Genomic DNA, 24,361 nt, shown 5'->3' on the forward strand with positions numbered 1-24,361 from the left:
AATTGGAAAAGCGTTGGAACCATTGTATCACCCTAAAAGGAGATTATGTTGATGAATAAAAAAAAATTTTGTAAAAAAAATGTTGTTTTCATTGTTAGTCTCGGGACTCATTGATCCATGTGTTAATTTGTTGAGATAATGTGTTTATATTGATGAAATGGATATATAATTAGAAACCAACTATGACACAACCCCCAACATCCAACTCACTTGGGCACAAAAATCGATACAAAAATGTCAGCTAGCAACCCTGTTAGGAATCCCACGTTAAAATGTAAGCCCTCGTTAATCCTTAGTCAATCCGACAGAATAACTGCGAATGTTTCTAGCTCAAATAGATCATTTTTTGGTGCTTTTGTGCTGGTGGTTTTGGTGCTTTTGCAGAATGCAGGATTGTGAGTCAATTGGATACATGCCTATCGATCCCGCAGTAGATGTGTGTAACATTCAACTCAGATGGTGTTGTTTTGTGTGCTATTCACAGTCAATAATCCGGTAAGGCCAAGTGAACCGCGGGTTGTTATTGAAGTACACAGCAAGGGGTTAGAAATTTCCGAATGTAGCGCGTGGTTGAGATTAAAGATTAATGGTCGGCTCCACCCCTCAATTCACAAACACTGTTCGTATATTAGAATCATGAATTTTTCGTATAATGTTCCACTATCTATATTCAGCCCTTTCATATTTACTCGTTCAAAGAGATACCTAATCTGAATATTGAAAATTTCTGTTCTTGATAACTATTTTTGTAACCAAATTTTCAAAAATCTTTTTTTAAAAGTATACGCCACAAACATTCGAGAAACTTAAATGAGTTTGTGGTCGGATGACCCCACATCCAATGTATACATTTTAGAATTGGTCATTCAGTACGAATCTATAAGACTGCATAGTAAATTCTTTGATTAAGGTCGTAATTAATGCAAAAGTCTTGGCTTTGCGACTTCTTTTATCTTTGATATTTGAAAACATAGTAGAAAACATAGTAGAAAAAAATCCTAGATGTATCCACATTGAATGAACTTCCTAATAAGGCCCGATTGATACACATTATACGAGGGAAAACAATGTTTCTATTATCTAGGTTCAAAACACCCTATAGTGAAATACAGCTTTAAATGAAATCAAAACTATCTTATATGCAAGCTTCGTTAATTTCCTATACATAGTTTCTTCACTCATTTTGATATCACGATTCGTTTCATATTTATGAATTACTGATCAAGCATTCTCCCCGAATATAAGTCCTATTGATCATATTGAGGACTATCTAGATAAACGTGCGATAATCCACGAAAGACCACCTACGAACTAAAACGAACTTCGTGTTAGGCTCAAAGTGGAGTGCAATTACATACCCCAGGACAATATTCGAACGCTATGTCGTGGATTGCCTCGGAGAATGGAAGCTATTGACCAAGCTGAAGGAGGAAACTACCGATATCAGAAAAATGGTTTATTTTTTTCCAAACATTCGCTACTTATGTTAGAAAAAAACACGCAGAGAAAACCCAATGCTTTATTCAATAATCCATAAATTTGAAACGAATATCGAAATATCAATATAAAAAGAAATGAAGGAACATGTAAAGGAAATGAAAGAAACTTCTATATAGGAGTGTTTTGAGTTTCCTTCAAAAGCTGTTTTTTACCATAGGGTGCCTTGTACCTAGATGATAAAAACACAATTTTGTTTTCACAGGTGTGATGTTTACAAATCGGTTTTTTTTAGAAAATGTATTAAATGTGAATCAATCTATGATAAATTTCCTTCCGTTCATTAAAAAAATAAAATCGCTGTTAAAATAAAAAAGTTAATAAAGATTAAAATTTGTTAACATTTCAAGGATGCCGTTTTTATGCTCCTGAGTGTAGTTTATATTGTGGACACTGAAGTCACCTAATGTAGATATTTTTATACTGGTAAGATTGATTTCGCTAAAAATCAAAACCAATACAGGTAAAGAAATTGCATTCCATCAATCTGATGATTTTATGTGATCTAGACCTCATGACATTAAACTTTTGAATTTCCAGTGTCTCCACTCTTTGTCAATAGAAGTCGCTTCGAATGAAGAAACAAATTCTAAAGTTACGTCATGAACGTAGAAATTCAGAAATTTCATTCAAATTTTTTTTTGTTTCAAGGACAAAACACAAGCACAACAGGAAAATACTTATGGCGCCTAAGAGCGGTGCCTGTGCGAAAGTATCAATTCACATTTGATTTGAATCGCTGACGATTAAATCCATTGGGAAAACGTTCTCAAGAAGTTTATTCCACATAAACACAGTTCTCCTGATGAAAGAGTTCTTAAACATTGAATTTCGAGGGGTACCTCAAAACGATGAGTAGCCACAGTCCGTCGCGTATTTCTGATATGTACCGCTCTTGGTGGAATCATCAAATGTGCCAAGTCACTTGAACACTTCACGTGAAATTATCTATAGAAGAGAGACAAAGCTCCGACCTTTCTTCGATTTTCCAGACTATCAAGGTTGCACGTGATGTTCGCGTCTCCAATCAGGCGTTTGCCTCTTTTCTGGATGGAATTCAGCAACTTCAGGGTATGTTTGGGGAGAGAGCAACATATACATGAGAACAATATTCCAAATAATTTCCGTGGAAAAGTTGGGAATGTAGAAAATTGATTTTAACAATCCTGGAAGAGAGTTCAATTTTAAATAAAATAAACAACCTCTTGAATGAAATTTTTCCTTAAAATCAACTTTGGAATATTTAATTTTAAATTTAAGAATATTTGTTCACAGCTATAGAACTCGTTCAAGTGAAACGCTCGCAGGTCTGAATTATCCCAGCATAATGAAATAATTGTAATAACTTTCTCACTACACTTATCAACGACTGGTAAACTACATACCGAAGTTAATTTTTCCGCTTTAATGATACGAACTCATTGGCCGTAACGAAATTTATTCGTGATGTCGAATAATGATACTTTCAAGTAATGATAAAAATAAACACTTCAAATGTGTGTTCTGATGGATATTTACCACTTACTCAAGTGGATATGTCGCCGTTTATATCGACCCATTTCATTACAATTCAATTGACCTGAACACTTTTATGTTCTCTGAACTATGTGTACGACTTAATGCTTCAATAATCGCTACCACAACAGAATGAATATTTTGTTGAAATTTTGTATTTCAGATTTTTCGTAAAGCTATTTTGTGTTTTCCTAATATGTACCATTTCAAGAAACAATCTTTCAATAACAACCACAACTACAATACCAATAAAAACATTTTAGCACTGTCCATTAAAATCATCTCTTCTGATGGGCGAGCTCCTATGTCTTCTGGGCTACGACAGCTATAGCTTAGCCATGCAATTTATAGCTGTCGTAACCCAGAAGACGGCATGCGTAATTATAATAATATAGTGAGGAAAAGCATGCAGCTTGCTTTGAGAAATGAAAGAAGAAAAAATGTACAGGAGCCCAAAAAAAGCAGAGTAGTATGGAGTATGGGTATTTGATCGGTGTGTGTGGTATTATCTTTAATTTCACCAACGTTTCGACAAAATATCATTGCAATTGCAATATCATTGCAAAATAAACAATTGCAAAGATGCAAAGATGGACAACTGGTTGCCAAAAATGAAAAACTTCACATATGCACGGTGTCACCAATAGGAGCCAACCGCACTTTCGTGTAGGATAACCAAAATTGGGGAAATATAACTGGGACCATAACGGGAAAACCTATAAATAGATCATCCCAGAGGGTTTCGAAACCATAAGGTTTTTTCGCGAAACTTGAATGTAATATTTTTATAAACAAAATATTTATATTTAGAAATACTCAGTAAATTTTTTCGAGCTCTTATGATCATTTTTAGAAACATTATGTAGAAGAACTAACAGTGAAAATTATTATCTATCGCTCCTAAACTTTCAAGTTGGGTGCTGATGACGGTTCTGAATCTTTCCTTCCACTCAACATTGACTTTGAACGTCACACGATTCTGATAGGTGCATGTCATATGACCCTGGAGACCTTAAACGACCTAGAGCTATGAGCACGCCATATCACTTTGGGCACGGAGTTCAATCTTGACGATCGACTTTGTCTTTGATACATGACCTTGAGCTACGGCCACATCATATGACCTTGAATGTATAGAAGGTGTAACCTTAGACCCTTTTCTCCTGAAAATTCCTATTACGCACGGAGTTTCATGATTTCATATTCAGTTCAGGTAACCTCGATTATTCGAATAGGTGATGATTATTTATTTAGTACTAAGGCGACAGTAACAAGCATCTATCAATCCAGGCAGTGAGTCTTGTCGTCGTTATCGTCATAGAGGTGAACATATTTCTTTTAGAGATTAATAATTAGAAATTTGACATCAAAAAGATTAATTTCGCGAATATTCAATAAAGTTTTAGAGCGGAGACCCACAACATCATTGGTTATCGATAGGTAAGGTTTATAAAATTTAAAAAATGTCTATGCTTTCTACACGATAAGTTAAATCCATCCAAGTAGTTTTTTGGATGAGGAAAGTATAACTTCTTTCAAATCATGGCACAGTAATTCACAGATAATGACGGCCAGCATAGGAAAATCGGAATCTATAAGTCAGATGAAGTAGGAACAAGTTTTAGAGCTTATTATAATAACGTTTTGATATTTAGAAAATTATTTGTGATATATTAGTAGAGTTGTCGCCGGGTGATTCCATTTCTGAGTTTCTCGGAGACGAGATGTCGAATTGAGAATCTGAAAACAACATTATATGCATTTGGAAAATTGACAATAATGAAATGTTTTGTTTTCTAATAGCACCGGAACTAATAGAAATAACCTAAATGTCATAAGGTCACTTTATGTTGGCAGGCAGTGTTCTATACTTTCTATGTTGAATTGTTTCCTGGATTGTCAAATAAATAATCATAAAGTGAAACACGTTTTGCGAATTTTGTAGATTTTATGAATCTAGTTCACTAGTACTTACAAATCGTTATATATCATCAACTAGGTTCTACCTGTGACTTTGCTTGTGTGGACAACATGAGAAAAGTAAATCATAATTGACAAACGAAAACAATACGTATAATCACAAAACAAGATATAAAATTGGTATTGCTGGGAAGCAAGAAGGGAGGAGGGTTATCATAAATCTCACAATGTCATCTATAGCACTTCTACTATATTAAATACCAAATAACCTAAAGGTAAAACTGTCATACCAATTTGATTTGCGAAGATTTCTTTTTTGAAGAAGCACGCAAAACTGTATTGGTCATGTAAATATCATTGTTTAAATAATATTTATATTTCTGATTTCAAATAATGCAACAAACATTTTTAATAATGAATCATCAAATTCGCAACTATTTCTGAGAACTTCCTATCTAGTGATAAAAGTCGTGATTCATGTCATTTGCCAAAATAAAAAGTATGCTATGTGTTTGATACAGGTTATATGCCATCTATGTGAAACATTTTATCCAAATCCGTTCAGGCGCTTTCGTGTGATTCAGTAAGAAATTATTCCGAACTATTCCGCACTATTCGGTACTATTACTTTGTTGTTTCTTTGTTTCAGTTGCAATTACCATTTTTATAGGTATTTTATATAGCTGTGATACCCAGATAATTGCCAGTTAAAACACAGGAATCTCTCCAAAGAGCATTTCAATGACCCTCTATTTCTCAAGATCATTTTCAACATATCTTCATCAAAACTGAACAAGGGAAAACAATCGATCTTATAAGGTAGTATTGAGTATTTTCATTACAGTAATTGATTCCGAAATAGATTTCTGTTAGAAACGCGATATTGGAAACAGTTCCAGATGTGGCATGATTAAACACTGAGGCTGTCATATTTCCCCTAAATTTTAGTAAATCATCCGATTTGACCCATTGTGTTATTAATTTTCCTTCGAGACTATATATATATATATATATATATATATATATATATATATATATATATATATATATATATATATATATATATATATGTATATATATATATATATATATATATATATATATATATATATATATATATATATATATATATGTATATATATATATATATATATATATATATATATATATATGTATATAAATCGATTTAATTCGTGAGGTTGCAGTCAATAGCTGGGCTGTTACAAAGAAAACTCTTTGTTATATGTCAAGCTTTCGGTATATTTCACACCTTCGTCAGGACAACTACAATAATAAGATTATAAATCTTGTAAAAAATATATAAATATGGAGAACTTACTAACGTGAGAATAAAATATAAAATGGTTCAAAAACAGATAGAAAAACATTAATAAATGACAGTTGATAAAAATTTGTCAAGTGGGAAAATTCTGAATGATACTCGAATTACTAGATTTTTTATTTTCTTTATCATATTTCAGTAGGTACGTGTAAATTTTGCTAAGACTATCAATATCAGTTCGTTAGTTATCAGGAAGATTATGGACATCAAAAGTATTGAGTTTTATCGCAATAATATTCTTCTAAAAATTAATATTCTAATAAAAATAACTTTTCTAAAAATTCCACCAAATTATCCATTCACCCCTAAAAGGACAGAAATGAGAAATAACCAATAAATAAATACTTGTTTTCACAGACAGCTGCACTTGGAGCATTTACGAACCCAAAAATAACATTATCAGTAGGTTAGTTCCTAACCTACTGAAATATGATAAAGAAAATAAAAAATCTAGTAATTCGAGTATCATTCAGAATTTTTCCACTTGACAAATTTTTATCAACTGTCATTTATTAATGTTTTTCTATCTGTTTTTGAACCATTTTATATTTTATTCTCACGTTAGTAAGTTCTCCATATTTATATATTTTTTACAAGATTTATAAATTTATTATTGTAGTTGTCCTGACGAAGGTGTGAAATATACCGAAAGCTTGACATATAACAAAGAGTTTTCTTTGTAACAGCCCAGCTATTGACTGCAACCTCACGAATGGAATCGATTTATAGTTAATCCAGTCACTAATTATTCTGTTATATATATATATATATATATATATATATATATATATATATATATATATATATATATATATATATATTTCTCTCAACTCGTTGGACAATAACACGAATGGCCTCATGGGCGTTTTCATGAAACCCATTCCAACAACTCTGTGTCCCGTACTAGTTTGTACAGGATCCTTATGAACATAATTTGGGTTGCCCTTGAAATTTTTGCCTCCTGTGATCTATTCCATCACATTCACAAAATGTATGGCGAGCTGTCTTTGTTCCTTTGTTGCATTGCCTGCAGTTAAGGTCTCAGTTGTACAGCCATATTTTGTCCTCTCAATGGACAGTATCCAGTGAGAAGGCCTGTAACTGTTTGGAGCTGATCTCTGCTTCTCTGACAGTCCCCTTATAAAGGTTTTCCCGCGTGCATTTTCCCATTTACCAACCTGGTTTCGTACCATAGAAGTTGGTTCCGATACAGCTGGCTCGAGACCTATATATTGAGTTGACGATTCGTGTCTGGCACACTCATTAGCTCTGTCATTACCTGCGATGCCTGACTGTTCTGGCACACAGTGCATAGTCAATATGTTTCTGTCTGTCACTTTCCTCAGTTCTTCACAGCATTCAAAAACCAGTCTCGATGTTATTTTTGGGTTCGTAAATGCTCCAAGTGCAGCTGTCTGTGAAAACAAGTATTTATTTATTGGTTATTTCTCATTTCTGTCCTTTGAGGGGTGAATGGATAATTTGGTGGAATTTTTAGAAAAGTTATTTTTATTAGAATATTAATTTTTAGAACAATATTATTGCGAGAAAACTCAATACTTTTGATGTCCATAATCTTCCTGACTGAAATCAGTATGCTCAATAAGAAATTTCATTGAAGATGCCAATTTCTACACTGAAGTAAGGTAGTAAAGTTGAATTGTTTCAAAATATGTTATATAGGCAGAGATAAAAGTCACTCCACTCTTTGCTCTAGGTTAATGGTTGGTTATTTATTCCCATTATATTCATATATACAGGGTCCTGCAACAGTGGCGCGGTGTTCCATATCTCTATATAGGAAGCAGATAGGAATCTAATTTTCTATAATATTACCTTATTGCTCGAGCTCGACAAAATAAAAATATTGGCGGTCACACAGGGTGTTCGATTTTTTCTGGGCGGATCCCAACTGTGTCTTTTTAAATGGCAACCTATATTTTTTATCGCTTTGTCGGTTTCTTCATAGAAAATAAAATAAACTTTATGTATATCTGCACTTCGAAAATATTGACGGTTTTCGAGATATCTAGCATGACAGGTTTTTTTTCCAATATTCGTCACTCAGAATATTTGAAATTATAAAGTGGTGCCAAGTCCAGTTGAAATTTTTTTTTGGTCGAATATTCTACATTGGTAACTCTCTCAAACGATATATCTGAAATCGACCTGTGATATACAGGGTATGAAAAACCGCTTGCCAAATATTGTAAATGAAAATTTGCAAAATCTTCCTTAGATTAAATGGAACACCCTGTATATTATTGATCCATAAGAAGCGCCAACGAAACCTCTACAAATTTCATTAAGTATTCCCTATGGCTAAGTTCAATAGTTTTTCTTAAATGAGCATTTCTTTCGAAAAATGGTCATTTTTTCAAAGCAAAATCCATTTGACGACTGATAAAAATATACGAAAGATATCTTGTTTCAATTTTGTACATTAGAAGGTGTCCAAACAAATATTTTTTAACGAAATAAATATATGTACCTATCACTTTTTGCTAAATGGAAAATTATTTTTTCATTGGATGCAGAATTTCACTCATAAATCGTGCAATATCAAACCAAACAAGTTAAAAGAAAGAAACATTATAAATAACTATTTTTTTCATGTTATTATATTCATTCAGAGCTTGAGTTCTAGATATTCAAATTTGTCAACTGGCAAATTACAAAACTACAAAAGGGAGAGTTTAATTAAGGTTGATAATGAAACTTTTATAAAATATGTTCAACATGTCTTCCATTTTCTTGAATGCAGAGCTGAAGTCTATGTTTGAAAGACTGTTCTACCCTGCGCAAGACAGCTGGTGTAATGCTGCGAAAAGCATTCGTTATTCTAAGTCGCATATTTTCGGGAGAAATTGGTGGCTCAACGTAAACCATATTTTTTATGTATCCCCATAAGAAAAAATCTAGTTTCGTCAAATCTGGTGATCTAGCGGGCCACCGTACAGGCCCATTCCGTCCTATCCATTTAGTGGGAAATACTTCATTTAGATGATCTCTCACTTCTGCCGAATAGTGAGCAGGTGCACCATCATGTTGTAACCACATTCTATTGCGGAGGTCAAGAGGAATATCATCTAACAAACCTGGTAAATCATTTCGTAAGAAATTGAGATACATTGCACCATTCATATGTCCCTCAAAAAAGTATGGACCAATTACATATTCTCCAATGATGCCTCCCCAGACATTTATCGACCACCTATGTTGATAATCCACCTGTCTCAATAAGCGAGGATTTTCTGTCGCATAATAATGGTAATTATGTCGATTTACAAATCCATTTTTATGGAATGTCGATTCATCCGAACATAAAATATTATTGAAAAAATATTCGTTTCGACAAATTTTGTTCATGGCCCAATTGCAAAATCTCACTCTTTTCTCGAAATCAGCATACAGTAGTTCTTGATGTAACTGAACGTGGTATGGATGCAAGCGATGTTTCTTCAATACTCGTTGCACTGATCTCTCACTTATATCCACTATTTCCCCAATTTGTCGTTGACTCCTACTAGGATCTTCTTCAACAGCAAGAAGAACTTGCAATTCATTATCTTCATTAGTAGCTGGCTTGATGCGCTCATGTTTGGAATAATTAATAGATCCAGTTTCAACGAATCGTCCCAAGACCTTTCGGAAAGATCTTTCATCTGGATGCCTTCTATCTGGATACCGTTGAGAATAAATTCTACTTGCCAATAAACAATTCCTGTCTGATTCACCTAATATGAAAATCATATCAATCAAATCACTTTTTGATAACAACATTCTGATGAAATTATACCGACAGTTCAACTTCACGATTGACTAAAAATTTCAATATTCATTTGCAGCCAAATATTTTGTTCTGTCATTTGCCAGACTACTTGATTTCCAATAAATATTTCATTCGCTGAAAGGTTGTTTTTGTGTTGTAATTCGCAACTTGTTTATCTAGCAACAAGTAATTTTAGGAATGGGCGATATTTTAAGGAAAGGGTATTTTTTGTATATTCTTATCAGTCGTCAAATGGATTTCGCTTTGAAAAAATGACCATTTTTCGAAAGAAATGCTCATTTAAGAAAAACTATTGAACTTAGCCATAGGGAATACCTAATGAAATTTGTAGAGGTTTCGTTGGCGCTTCTTATGGATCAATAATATACAGGGTGTTCCATTTAATCTAAGGAAGATTTAACGTATTCCAACTCACACGCCAGATGAAGCCATTGTATGGCGAAACACGTGTTGCGTTTTTGTAAAACAATTTAGTGAAAATCTCACAATAAAGTGTTTTTGGAATACGTTAGTTATGGATTTTCATCAAGTATCGGCCGATTCCATCATATTTAAGGAAGATTTTGCAAATTTTCATTTACAATATTTGGCAAGCGGTTTTTCATACCCTGTATATCACAGGTCGATTTCAGATATATCGTTTGAGAGAGTTACCAATGTAGAATATTCGACCAAAAAAAAATTTCAACTGGACTTGGCACCACTTTATAATTTCAAATATTCTGAGTGACGAATATTGGAAAAAAAAACCTGTCATGCTAGATATCTCGAAAACCGTCAATATTTTCGAAGTGCAGATATACATAAAGTTTATTTTATTTTCTATGAAGAAACCGAAAAAGCGATAAAAAATATAGGTTGCCATTTAAAAAGACACAGTTGGGATCCGCCCAGAAAAAATCGAACACCCTGTGTGAACGCCAATATTTTTATTTTGTCGAGCTCGAGCAATAAGGTAATATTATAGAAAATTAGATTCCTATCTGCTTCCTATATAGAGATATGGAACACCGCGCCACTGTTGCAGGACCCTGTATAGCATATATGACAGCAGCGGTTACTTTTGAAAGGTTTAACTAAGATTTTGGTTAGTTTTGGATCATACACCCAACGAACACACCGGTCAGCAAAATATGCTTTATGAATGAGATTTTTTCCTGATCACACACATCAAAGATGTGGAAATCATCAATCATGGAAATTATCAAACATGTCAAATAATTCAACATGTTGTGACATCTCTATTGGTTGCCAACGCTTGTGATTTGTCATGGACTAATCTGTCTCACAATGGATCTCTCACGGTAATTCTTTGAACTGTTCCTAGGATAATAATTCTCGACCATTCGTTTACGTTCAGTAGCTCCTTGCTTCGTAATCGACACCATCTTCCGGTCGATCCCTCTTAGGTACTCTTTCTCAGGGACACATCCTAAATTCATGATTGTTTCACACTGTGTTTTCAACAACATAGCAACATTTGTATTACTGATTGCGAGAACTGAAAAGCTTATGTTCAACAATGTTTGAGGAAAAAGAAGATATACCAAATTCATGTTCATTTCATACATCGTGTGTCATATCGATCCTCCATTAGAAGTTTGAGATCAAGGAGTGGAGTTATCAAAAACTGTTTCATATGAAGGTTTTAGTGTTCACTGCATTGGTTTTTTCAAAATGTTTTTCAAGGTATAGAGTATCTGGTAGAAGCATAGCGTATCGAAGTTAGGAAAGTACTTTGAAGAGTTCATTCTGTGAGGTTCTGAAGTTGTGTTAAAAATAACGTCAACACTGTATGGAGTTCAATTTTTTCATAATACGACATGTTTTTCGAAAGACTCTTAGGTCATTTTGAATGAAAATTAACTATGTGAAAGCACTACAAAGTTTTTTTGTAAATATCGGTCGCAATCAAAGGGATTGCCAAAACGATTGCAGTGACAGTGACATACAGACCATTTTTTTACTTTTTTCCACACTGTTTTGCTATTCATTCAATGGAGTTGTCGAAGGTTCTGCTAGTTTAACATTGAGCTAGCAGAACCCAATCACAAAATAAACCATTTTGTTGAATCGCTATCATTTTAGGTAGGCCCATTTTGGGCTCCCATTCTTCTCTATCGCCGATTTTCTATGTGTTGTTTGTTTGAATGGTAATCCTTCACATTGGGAATCACCCAGATCTTCAATCGAAACAAGGAAGTAAAACATGTTCAAAATTGTAATGAAGGAGCCTTAAATGAGCCCAAATTTATTGCAATTCTGTAATTTCCAAAAAGTGGATTTCGATTTGGTTCTGCTAGCTTGCAGGTATATCCAGCAGGACAAAAAAAACAACAAATGGAAAGTAGGATCATAGAAACCTAAGAGGAGCCTGATATTCTCAATATATTTATATCTTCCATAGTTCAAGAATATTTTAGAAAAATTATTTCCGCTTTTACTGATTGTGTCTGAGTCACCCATATTCAATTCAAACTACTCAGTGGTATGCGCTGTCAAAAAGACAGTGGAACACTGCCAATGTGTTTTACCATCTTTGATAACATTTACCTCAGTTGTAGACGAAACGTGTGAAATAAAAATTGAAAGTTAACTTCCTTCACTTGAAACGACTATATGTGATGTATCACTACTCACTTTCTTCCCTAACATTGTTCTCATTGGGATAAACTAGAAGTTTGAATTTGTCCATGTTACTACGTATAATAAAAATAATCGTCTTTTGTATATTGGGATGAGGAGATATGCTGTTAAACAGGTTGTTTATTAAACATCTAAGGAACTATTCCTGGGACTACTCTAAGGATATTTTGTTCTTTGATGCTTGATGCCATTGGAAGATTTGAAAAATCGAATAATTGCTGGGTTTAACACAATCTGTGTTTTTGAAAGAGTTCGGGAGTCGATGAGGGGGAAGATTGGAATCTTGCATCCGAGCGGGGGTAGTCATTTTCAACAGTTCTTATAGATTAAGACACATTACATGTAATTTTTAGTAATAAATTGTTATTGTCGAAATTCTTTTTCGCTCCGTATCTTCGAAACGAATCGCCCAATCAAAAATCATCAAGGGATAAAAACTCTTAAGAATAGTCCCTTAATTTTTTCCGGATGTTTAATAAACACCCTGTATATCTGTTAACTATATGACCGCATGAATGTTTGAGTTCTAAACAGGTAGTGTTCAGGTTGAGTACATCCGTACGATATTTCACTTTTTGCAACAGGTAATGGGGTAGGATATTACCACGCACTATGAAGAATCCTACGGTTTCTCATATTCAACTACCCAACATCACGCAGTTTGATATAATTTGTTTCTTCATTATTCCATTGCCAAAGGCATGAATTCTGTACTTTTTGAATTTTTCATTTGTGAATATTTGTTAAATTAGGAAGATATGTCTGCATAATTGAATAAGGATAGAACTATAGCTTTACACAGAGCTGTTTTTGTCGATTGTCTGTTTCCACTTATTACTTTCAGATATTTATTCATATTTTTTTTTTGTATGAGGAAGAGGCAAACCTCCAAAATACAAGGTCAGGTAAAAAAATAAGATGAACATTCAGATTTCGCCGGCTACGTACATTCGATTTGCGATTTTTTAATTTTTTTATGCTGGTTCACTCGTCTCAAATTATGTTCAAAGTTTCAGTGATTTAGCATGTTGTTTGTAGGTGAGAGACATGAAATTCGCCTATTTTCAGCTACCGAAAAAAATGGATCGAAGAATTTGGATCAAATTTTGTTTGAGAAATGGAATTGAGTGCTCAAAAACACTGGAAATGTTTACAGTGGCATACGGTGATTGTACTCTGTGTCAGAAAAATGTTTACAGGTGGAACAAACTTTTCACAGAAGGTGGAGAAGATGTGAATAACGACTCTTGAATGAAGACAACGGTTTTTTCAAGGACAAAACACAAGCACTACAGAAAAATTCTCAAACGCAGTTCTCCAGATAAAATAGTTCTTAAACAGTCAAGTTCGAGGTATACTGAGTTGAACCTCAAAACGATGAGCAGCCACAGTCCGTCGCGTATGTCTGATATGTATCGCTCTTGGTGGAATCTAGTGTGCCAAGTCACTTGAACACTGCTCGTGGAACTTTCTGTAGAAGAGAGACAAAACTCCAACCTTTCTTCGATGTTCCATGCTATCAAGGTTGCACGTGGTGTTCGCGTCACCAATTAGGCGGATGGATATTTTCTGGATGGAATCCAGCAACTTCAGGGTATTTTGGGGACAGAGCTCCATACATGAGAACAATACTCCGAAGAAGGTCTGATCTGAGCTTTATAAAGCATCAAAAGTTGCTGAGGTGTGTACAGTTTTCTGGTTCGAAACAGTGTTCCAAGCTTTTGAGAATTATCCTTTGCAAATCCAGCGACATGATTATGCCAAGACATGTTGGTGTCTATTTTATCCCCAACAAACTTATTGAGGCAGAAAGCGCAATTGTCTGACCTGACATTATTATATCCGGTTCGGAGACATCTATTTTTTTGGAGAAAACCGATGCCTGGGTTTTTGTGGCATTGAATTGAACCCGGTTACTTTCACCCCAATTTGAAATCACTTTTAGATCCTCATTAGAATTTGCAACCTCATCTGCTGGTGAAGATGTGTCTCCGTAGCCGATGTCCTGGAATCCAAATAGAATGACGAGACAGCAAAACAATATATTGGATTCTTGGTAATTTTCAATGTGTCGTTGATATACAATAAAAAGAGGGGTGGAGACAATAGGGATCCTTGGGGAACACCAGCGTTGATGGTGAAAGTATTCGAAGGATATTCATCTACGGTCACTTGCAGGGAACGTTCTTTCAGAAAACTGAAGAGCCATACACATTCAAATTTGCTTGAAAGGGTCGTGACTGGTGACGAATCAACATGGTTATGACATCGAAACCAATCTTCAATCAACCCAATGGAAGAGCGGAGGAGCCCAAGAGAGCCAAGACAAAAAAGCAGGCCAAGTTAGATCAAATGTCAAGGTTTTGCTTTGTGTTTTCTTCGATTGCCGTGGCGTAGTGCATCAGGAATTTTTGCTGCATGATCGTTCTGTCAATAAGGAGTACTAATTTTAAGTTATGCGCTGCTTGCGAGAAGTAATACGAAGAAAACGTCCGGTATTGTGGAGGAACAATTAATGGCTTCAGCATCACGATAATAATGCATCTGCTCATTCGTTATTGCTTGTTCACATTTTTTTTGTCAAAAACAACACCGTTAACATGCCTCAGCGACCGTATTCACTCCCCTGCGACTTTTTGCTGTTCCCAATATTGAGAAGGCCCATGAAAGGACTGCGTTTTGCGACTTTTGAGAAGATACAAACGAATCGTTGTCCCAGACATGCTGGGACAACTGTATTATATCTGAGGTAGACTACGTTGGAGTGAACAAAATAGAAATTGATGAAATAATAAATATATTTTGAGAAAAATTAAAATTCGCCTTTTTTGGACAGACCTCGTATAGCGAAGTTAGAAGCTAGTGTTTGAACATTGATCTATAACATCCATTACTAATTCTGACTCAGTTAATGCTACTGGCTATTTTATTCACACCTTGTGAATAAAAGCGTACTTCACACCCGATATAGCAATTAAAATAATTTCAATGTTCTGGTCGAAAATATTGTCGATAATCGTTAATACTGTGTCATTCAGTCCACCTAACTTTTTTCTATGGCATTGTTCTACCCTCCTAATAGTAAAGGTTGGTCTCAAGAATCATTAACTGAAATCACTGTCTGGTGAAAGGCGCAAATAATTCATGTTGAACAGTGTATCACTGGATCTCACTTTTATGTATCGATGATACCTTATGTACGCCACCATTAAAATTGTTCAATCTGTTCATAATTCCAATTCTGATGGTTTCACGGCCGAAGTGGAAATGTATTCGCAATAAAATATTTATGGTGTCGGGAGAGAAAATTATAGTCATCCATATAATTCCCAAGGAAAAAGAGATACAGGCGATAAAACGAAGTGGTTCGCTATACAAAAAGCTGAGAATGTGTATGTGGGTAGGTTCGTGTAAGAATAGCCTATCTTCACTGATAATGCTCCCCGCCTGAGGTATTTTATTGAGAGTTTATTATTTCACTGTTGGTGAGATAGTAGGGTTTTACGTTGACTATTAGGTGAAACGAGATTAGCTTCTTTAGAACCCTTGCCGCTTCTGTTTCTCTTGTAATATAAACGTGTTCGATATGAACCAACTGGGAGTGATACATACAGTTCTGAATCCAATTATTTTTATGATTTATATTAAAAAACTGGACTCATATCAAATACATATAAGTACAGAATTTCACAATTCTTCCTTCCAAGGTAACGAACTTTTCTATTTATTTTCAGTCCATAATTTTTGGCTGCTCTTCATGTAGGTTCGACTCGAATATTGTCAAGTTATCCAAACAAAAACATAAATGTTGAATTCTGACAGAAAAAAAATCTGTGTGAAATTACTATTCATTTATTCATAGTTTCGGTAATAGTTATTTATTATACAAGGGAAAAAAGTATTAGATTTTAGCTCGAGAGTTTAAATCTAATATTTTTCCCGTGTATAATACACAACTTTTTTCTGTGACAGGAAAAACGACGATTTAATATTGAATAAACCTATTATTACAATATGTTGATGTCAGAAAATTATCGATGTGAAATTTGAATTTTTTAAACAGGAAGGCTGTTGTACTTATAGCGTTGCTAGGAAACCAATCAATAGAAAATCAAATATCTGGTAATTTAATTTGTAGGTCATTTTGCAATAGTTATAAAAAATTATTACAATGTGTTAAAACAACGATAAAAATAAAATAAATACAACAATAAAAATTAATTGGCGCTCCGGGGCGACTTCATTGATTCCAGTGGCGCATTTGCTTTTTCAGCTGCAGGAAAACCCGGAAAAACCTGCAGCACCACATCATCTGAAGATCTTGATCTTAATTCTGTGATTTCATTTAAAAATTGAGAACTTAGTGGTCAATAGTTATTTTGAAAAATGTCTAATTCCGAGTTTTCTCTGACTCCACCGGAGTTAGTAGAAGCAGCGAAAGTAGCGTCACAAAAATGTTTGCCTGCTAAATCGCGGAAAATTTACGAACCCTCGTATTTAAGATTCATGGAATGGAAGATAAAAAAGACATGCAGTTCTTTCTAGGAGACGTTATTATTGGCTTATTTTTCGGAACTGGCACAACAACAAAAACCATCAACAGTGTGGTCGAATTATTCAATGATAAAAAGTATGTTACAATCCAACAATAATGTAGACATTTCAAAATATTTCAAACTGATTACATTTCTGAAACAAAATGAGAAAGGTTACACGCTCAAGAAAGCTGCGATATTTACGAGTACACATATTAGTGACTTTTTAAATAATGCTCCCGATGAAAAAAGTAATTTCATAAAAGTGACATTTTGTTACCTGTCATCAGAGATAAAATGTCAAACTTTTTTTCCCGTCACAAAAAAAAATCTATACTTTCAGTCCAGCGTATTACGTTTCTATCGTAAAAATTTCCAAATCATTATTGAAAATAAATCATAACAATTTTCAGTATTTTTTTCATGAAATTTGCCTCATTTTTTATTTGAAAATGAATCTTGGTTTTTCAAGTATTTGGTGTATTTGGCCCCTTATCTCTAAATTTTGTTAATGAAGTTGGCAGAAGGATGACTGTAGAAATGAAAGAAAAAAGATGTACCACCTTTCTGATCCAAAAAAATTTGTTTAGCTATACAGCGTGGTGATTCAGCCTTTGTGTTTGGCACCATTCCATCGTCACATTCACTGGATGAAGTTTTACTTCATCCCGTTGTTTTCAAATCATATTCATATCCTAGTCATGACGAGAGATTGTTTCCTCATGAAACCTCTCATATTTCTTGTATTACTTCCCATAAGTTCCCATCAGAACTTACAGAGAAATATGATCAAGTTCTAGAATTATCTTCTTCTACCATATCCAATTCAGTTTTGGACAGTTCAGCTTCGAATTCCTTATCTCACCGATCCAATGAAAGGGTGTATCATCCAATCCGTGATTACTCAGAAGAAGACAGCAGGGGCAAACTTAGATTCAACAATTACAACATTAGTTAAGTGATACATTCTTCAGTCAGAACTCTTTGGTTCAAAGTGTTGAAAAATATCGGCAATACCTGCTTCATGAACAGTAAATCCAATGTTTATCAAACACGAGATGGTTGCTAGAATATTTAAATAATGATACATACATGGAAGACTAGTATTTCTACTATGAAAGGTGCTTTAATCAAAGCGTTCGCAGAAGTTATCAAGGAATTGTGGTCAGAAGATTCATCTTATAGAGTAATGAATACTGCTTACTTGAGAAGTCAGATTCAAAAATTTGCCCCTCGATTCATGGGATCTGCCCATCAACACGCCCAGGAATTCCTTCGATATTTTTTAGAAGGTTTACATGAGGACCTCAATAGAATTACTGAGAAACCTAAACCGATCTTAACGGAGATTGACGAAAATTTGGGTGATAGCGGAAAAGCGCAAGAGTCCTGGCTGAGATATTTAAACATAAAAAACTCTAAAATTTTAGACAATTTTGTTGGTCAATTAAAATCCACTATGAAGTGCACACACTGTGGACACTCTTCAGTAACCTTCGATCCTTTCTGGGATTTGTCTCTCTCCATGTTACAAAGAACTGACCTATTGAGTTTGTCACAATGCTTGGATTCCTTCACAAGAGAGGAAACTCTGGATGGAGATGAAAAACCAACGTGTTCGAGGTGCAAGGAAAGGAGAAAATGCACAAAATCCTTATCAATCCATAAATTTCCTCGTATTTTAGTAATTCATTTAAAAAGATTCTCTCCAACGGAAAGATTCGGAGACAAATTGAATGTTGTCATCAACTTTTCCTTAGAAGGATTAGATATGAGCAATTATGCAGCAGATAATGTAGCTCCTTGTCGTTATAATCTATATGCACTTTAGAATCACAGTGGGACTACTTACAACGGGCATTACATAGCATATTGCAGACACCAATATAGTGGCGCGTGGCAGGAATACAACGATTCACATGTGTCCCCAATTTCAGCTAATTCGCTTGTGAGTGAGGAGGCATATGTCCTCTTTTATGAACAGGAGAGAACGAAGCAGCACTTTTGAGACGTTTTTTCTCTTTTCTCTTAAATTTTGTTAATTTTCAATTGTTAGTAATGAATAGTAATTTTTTGGGAAACATTATGTGAATATGGTGTTTGTTGTTTCTACCAACTACTATAATATCCATTTTCATCTCTCAATATGAATAATTTCTACAGTTTGTCAACTTTTCCCAAAAAATGTGTAGTCATTCACATAAACAGCTAGTTAGGAATTATCACAGTCTGATGTCGGACTACTTTTGGAAGTCACAGAAATGACGCGAGAATAACGTATTAGTGTGTGATGTGGATATTGAAGTGCATGGAAAACCGGGATCTAGACGGGCACACTTCAAGGAAGCGTCAAGTCTTTGAGAAGTGAACAATGATTAGAGTATTTTTACCTACTTTTCATTCTTCATGGATATGGAGAATGGGGGATTGAAGTCTTCATTGACACATTTCTAGGTATGTATATATGTATATCATACATGCAGTTGAGACGCATTGAAATTTCAGTACGGTCCTGCTGCTGGATGAACGAGAAACATCTGCGAAACTAACCTCTGTGAGGTATGTTGCATAAATGTCTGTCGGATTTAATTCAATGTCCAGCATGGTACCAACCAGAGAAGTGGTTGTTTCCCGGCAGGCATTTACCAGAGCCAGAATTGCTTAATACTGGAAATGTACAGTGCATTTGGTTAAAAAAATGTAAAGTCTTCAGTAACGAGGGTTCCTTCTCTTGCAGTGATGACAGCTCGCAGATAACGAGGCCGTCGGTTTCTCAAAGCACTAGATACGAAAAAGCGATCATCCCTAGGTTGTTATAGTCCTGAACCAGGTCTTCGAGTTAGCAGACCAGTTTCGTGGTACTGCCGTCATACTTGTTGCGTACTCGAGAGACTAACACCAACGTTTCTTGCAGTTTGACGCTGGCCGCTGCCATTTTCAAAAGCCGCCAGCCACATTTAGTGCCCCAACTACATAATTTATGTTTTTTTCGATACACCAACATTGACAACAGTACACGAAGGTCAATTAGCAGATAAAACTATAGAAAAAAAGTATACTAACAATGGTTTTTAGAAATCCAGGTTTATCATAGAAACAACAACAAATATAAATTGATTGATGTAGCCGTTATCACGTGGTAGGGATCATCATGAAAAATGAGAAATCAAACTTTCTATGTTTTTTACCACTTTTATTTGTAACCATCTTTACTGTAGTTTCGTTCTTTATGGACATTTTCAAACTAATACAATAAAACTCACAATGAATAATAATGTCAGCCCTTATATAACTGAAGACCACTGTAGGTAATAACGGGAGTACTGAACTCAAATGTGTACCTGAATTTTGTTCACCTGTTACAATTGGGAACGCTCATTTGAAAACTGGTGAGTAAACAAGACCAATTTGATCATTTAGCAGTTTACATCGCTTTTACCTAGCCTGAAGGACTTTTCATGTTCCGCATACCGTCTTGAGAAATTTCGGCCACACTGTCCCACATAAATATTACACTCCTCACCCTTAAGCCTATAAACTCCAGATTTCTCCATCTTGTCCACTTTATCTTTGGCATTATAAAGGAAATCAGATAACCTGGCATGTGGTCTGAATGCCACTTCCACATTGTTTTTTCTGATAAAACCCCAATTGTCTCTGTTCTTTTACCAAAATGTTACAAATGTTCTGAGTCTGATTGTTTGATCTGGGTGTATATTGATCTGTACGTGAATTTGAGGATTTGTTTTCTGACTCAATTCTGGATTGTGTCTGCGTTGAAACCATTATTACGTCCTGTATAATCGTTTTAATTTCCCTATCTAGATTATTAGCAGATAAAGGCAACGAGAATGCTCTGTGCAACATTGGATTGTGGGCTGCTAATTTATGACTGTCAGGATGGAAAGAACACTTGGGATTGTAATGTCTCTAAAGCTCTGTTTTCTGAATACACTGGACTCAAATTTATTCTGATTATGTCTAAGGAATTAATTTGTTTCTCTATCTCTTTTTCGAGTGTGAACTGTATGTTGAGATTATTCATAAATATTATAAACCGTCGTTTACTACCTCTGAAACAGGCAAGAATATCGTCTACATATCTACTAAAAGTGGACTAAGGGGTGAGCCCATTGGTAAACCTGAATCCTGTTTATAAAATTTGTTGTTGAACTATAAGTAACGTATTCTTAGTTCTCTTACCGGACTGTTTACATACATACGAAACGACCTGTTGTCTTTTCTATGTGTTTTCATTAGGCCATATAGTTTAGGGCAACATGAAACTTACTTGCCCTAGACTATATAGCCTAATGAATCACATAGAGAAGACAACAACAGTGAATTTCACTGAATTAGAGAAACGAAAAATCACCAAACATGAACCACTTTTGAAATGTTGACAGCTTTCGATATATGCCTAAATCAGAGTTGGTAAAAAACATATTTATTTTTGGTACAGATATGTAGACGATATTCTTGACTCTTTCAGAGGTACTACACGACAATTGAATCAGTTGAACCAGTGGTATAACATGTATGAATAATCTCAATAGAAACATACAGTTCACACTCGAAACAGAGATAGATAGATTAATTTCTCAGACCTAACCATCAAACATAATCAGAATAAATTCAATTTCAATGTATTCAGAAAACCGGGCTAAAATATCCATACGGGACGAAACTGCATGTTCCATAAAATATTTCATAATCACTTCACAAGCGGTGACAGTTTTAGGTTATATGCTCACTGTCAACAGTAAATGTCTATCGCACATTGAACACTTAGTCATGCAAAGAGAGGAGAGAGAAGCGTCTGTCGGAAATACGGCTAGCACTGTGGGTTACAGTGAGAGAGGAGACTGCCGCCATAACGAGTTACGTAACGAAGTTATCACTTCAAAAATCCAATTTTGAGGAAATTGAACATTTTGAATTGAATAACTGAAAGTGGCAATGAAGTACCACTGCACTGGGGTTATTTTACACATTTTTATTACCAAAAAGAAGTTCACAAAAGTTCAGGACAATAGATTGAAAGATGACAGTGATGTCTAGCCTTTTGACAATGTATTCGCGTTGCGTTTGTTTCTGATTTCGCGATGAAACTGTGGAATATATGATTTTTTCAAAACTTCCGGTGTTTTCCTGAATTATTTTTCAGTTTCGTAATCAACTCATTTCATTACATTCATTACATTCAAAATAAAATTGAGTTTTATCGTGGTATTAATTCTGGTAATTCCATTTTTTCAACATTCCCTTGTTCTTTCATTTAAACCTTTGAAATGTATTTGAGAACGTTTGCCCATGTAAACAAAGCCTCGGTTAAGTTTTTAACAAATACATTTTCCTCTTCTTACAATCTATTCGACATAATTCGGATACACCTCAAAATATGTTTACACAGTGAGGCTATTATTTTATTGATTTCCCTTGGGTATCAATTTACTAAGGGTGGCGTTATATAATTATATAAATTCCAGCAGCAGTGGAGTACGCCTGAAATTTCATTTGGTGTAGTTATACTTTGGGTGTGACTATACATCATGATTTAACAAGTGTTAGTGAACAAGTTTTAGATGCAAACTACTCATATTATAAAAGCTGTTATTACGAGTCTCATAAAAACTGATTTTCCCCAACTCGAGATCTAGGAATTGAGAACTATTTTCGTAGAAATGTCTTATCATTTGAATGAGTTTCATATCTCGAGATTTATGAATATCATATATTGATGGTATTGATGGTATTGATGGTATTGAATGAAGAGTTTGAATTGAAGGGTTATTGTCTTATTTTCATGTGAACCAGTGAAGTGACTGTGGCGCATAAATCAGACTGAATTTGACCGATGTTATGAATTATGTTGGAACTGATATGGTTTGTGGCTTATTCGCATACACCTACGACTTGGGGAAACACCACAAAAAAAGTATATCGGGGTCAAATCGCACAATCTGGGTGGCCAGTTCACATCACCTCCACGTGAGATGACCATGCCCTCAAATCGCTCGTACAAAATATCTAATGTGGCCAGATGTTGGTGTCAAGATTATCCCTGTTGGAAGACCCTATATTCGATATTCAATTCAACAAAACCTATTCATTAGGCTGAATATAACAGTTGTTTCCGATAAGAAAATCCTATCAAAGTTTTCTCAAAAAGCAATGAAATTAGTCTTTTATTGGTATTTTACATTCACCCTTTGACATTCTGAAAAAAACTCTTTTATGAGGTGTAGAACTGTGTTCTTGATATATAGCCAATTTCTATATTGGACATGTATTTTTCGAAATATTTCGAACCACGTTCAACAAAGGTATCATAATATTTCCAACTTCTCAGTTGATTCTGTAATATTGAGTCGCCATCAAAAAATTAGGATGGTGTGTATTTCGGAACCTTTTTTTTACTGTAGTTAGTTCATTTATTTATCAAATTTCTGTGACTAAAGAAGAACACCATGTCAAATCATTCATTCATTTACTATTTACATTCATTTACTATCCATCCATCCATGAACCAGAAGTATAATAAATCTAAAAACAAATTCGAATTAGTTCATTCTGCAAATCTCTAGAACTAAGAGAGCTATCTCAGTTTCCTCAACATCATGATAATGGCCTCTATAATACGTCACTTGGACCTCATTTATCATTATCTATTACCGTATTTGAAAACTCCTTGCATCAACTACAATTTCACTCACCTGATATAATGACAACTAAGCAGTAATTTGTAGAAATATTTTGACTTCTGTCTATAATTAGTAGATTTCTTATAAGACAAAAAAAGCTATGATAGGAAATTATGTATCTTCAATCATTCATTTTGATTTTTAGACATTACCGACTGCTTTTTATTACATTCAAACAAATTCTCTGTAAATCTAAGTATAGTTAATCTCCAGATTACGGAAAATTTGAAACCTAAAAATATTGAACACCCAATGTTCTATTTGATATCTATTGAGTAATTGCATTGTGCATGAATGAATTCCAGCAGTGTTTGATTGATTGAAAATCTTTCAAATAAATGGATATTTTTGAATTGAGGTCTGACACTACCTTCCCCTCATGAGGACTAGCAAATATTTTACAAGAGAA

At 34.4% G+C, this 24,361-nt stretch overlaps 1 pseudogene; it reads left to right on the forward strand.

Moving 5' to 3' along the window:
• Nucleotides 1–14,969: 14,969 nt before the first annotated feature.
• LOC141485284 (ubiquitin carboxyl-terminal hydrolase 2 pseudogene) lies at nt 14,970–19,256 on the forward strand (annotated as a pseudogene).
• The last annotated feature ends 5,105 nt before the right edge of the window (nt 19,257–24,361 follow it).

Source organism: Leptinotarsa decemlineata, unplaced genomic scaffold, assembly GCF_025532065.1.
Source record: "Leptinotarsa decemlineata unplaced genomic scaffold, Ldec_3_MD MMD2_tig00026314_RagTag_RagTag, whole genome shotgun sequence".
Lineage (NCBI taxonomy): Eukaryota > Metazoa > Arthropoda > Insecta > Coleoptera > Chrysomelidae > Leptinotarsa > Leptinotarsa decemlineata.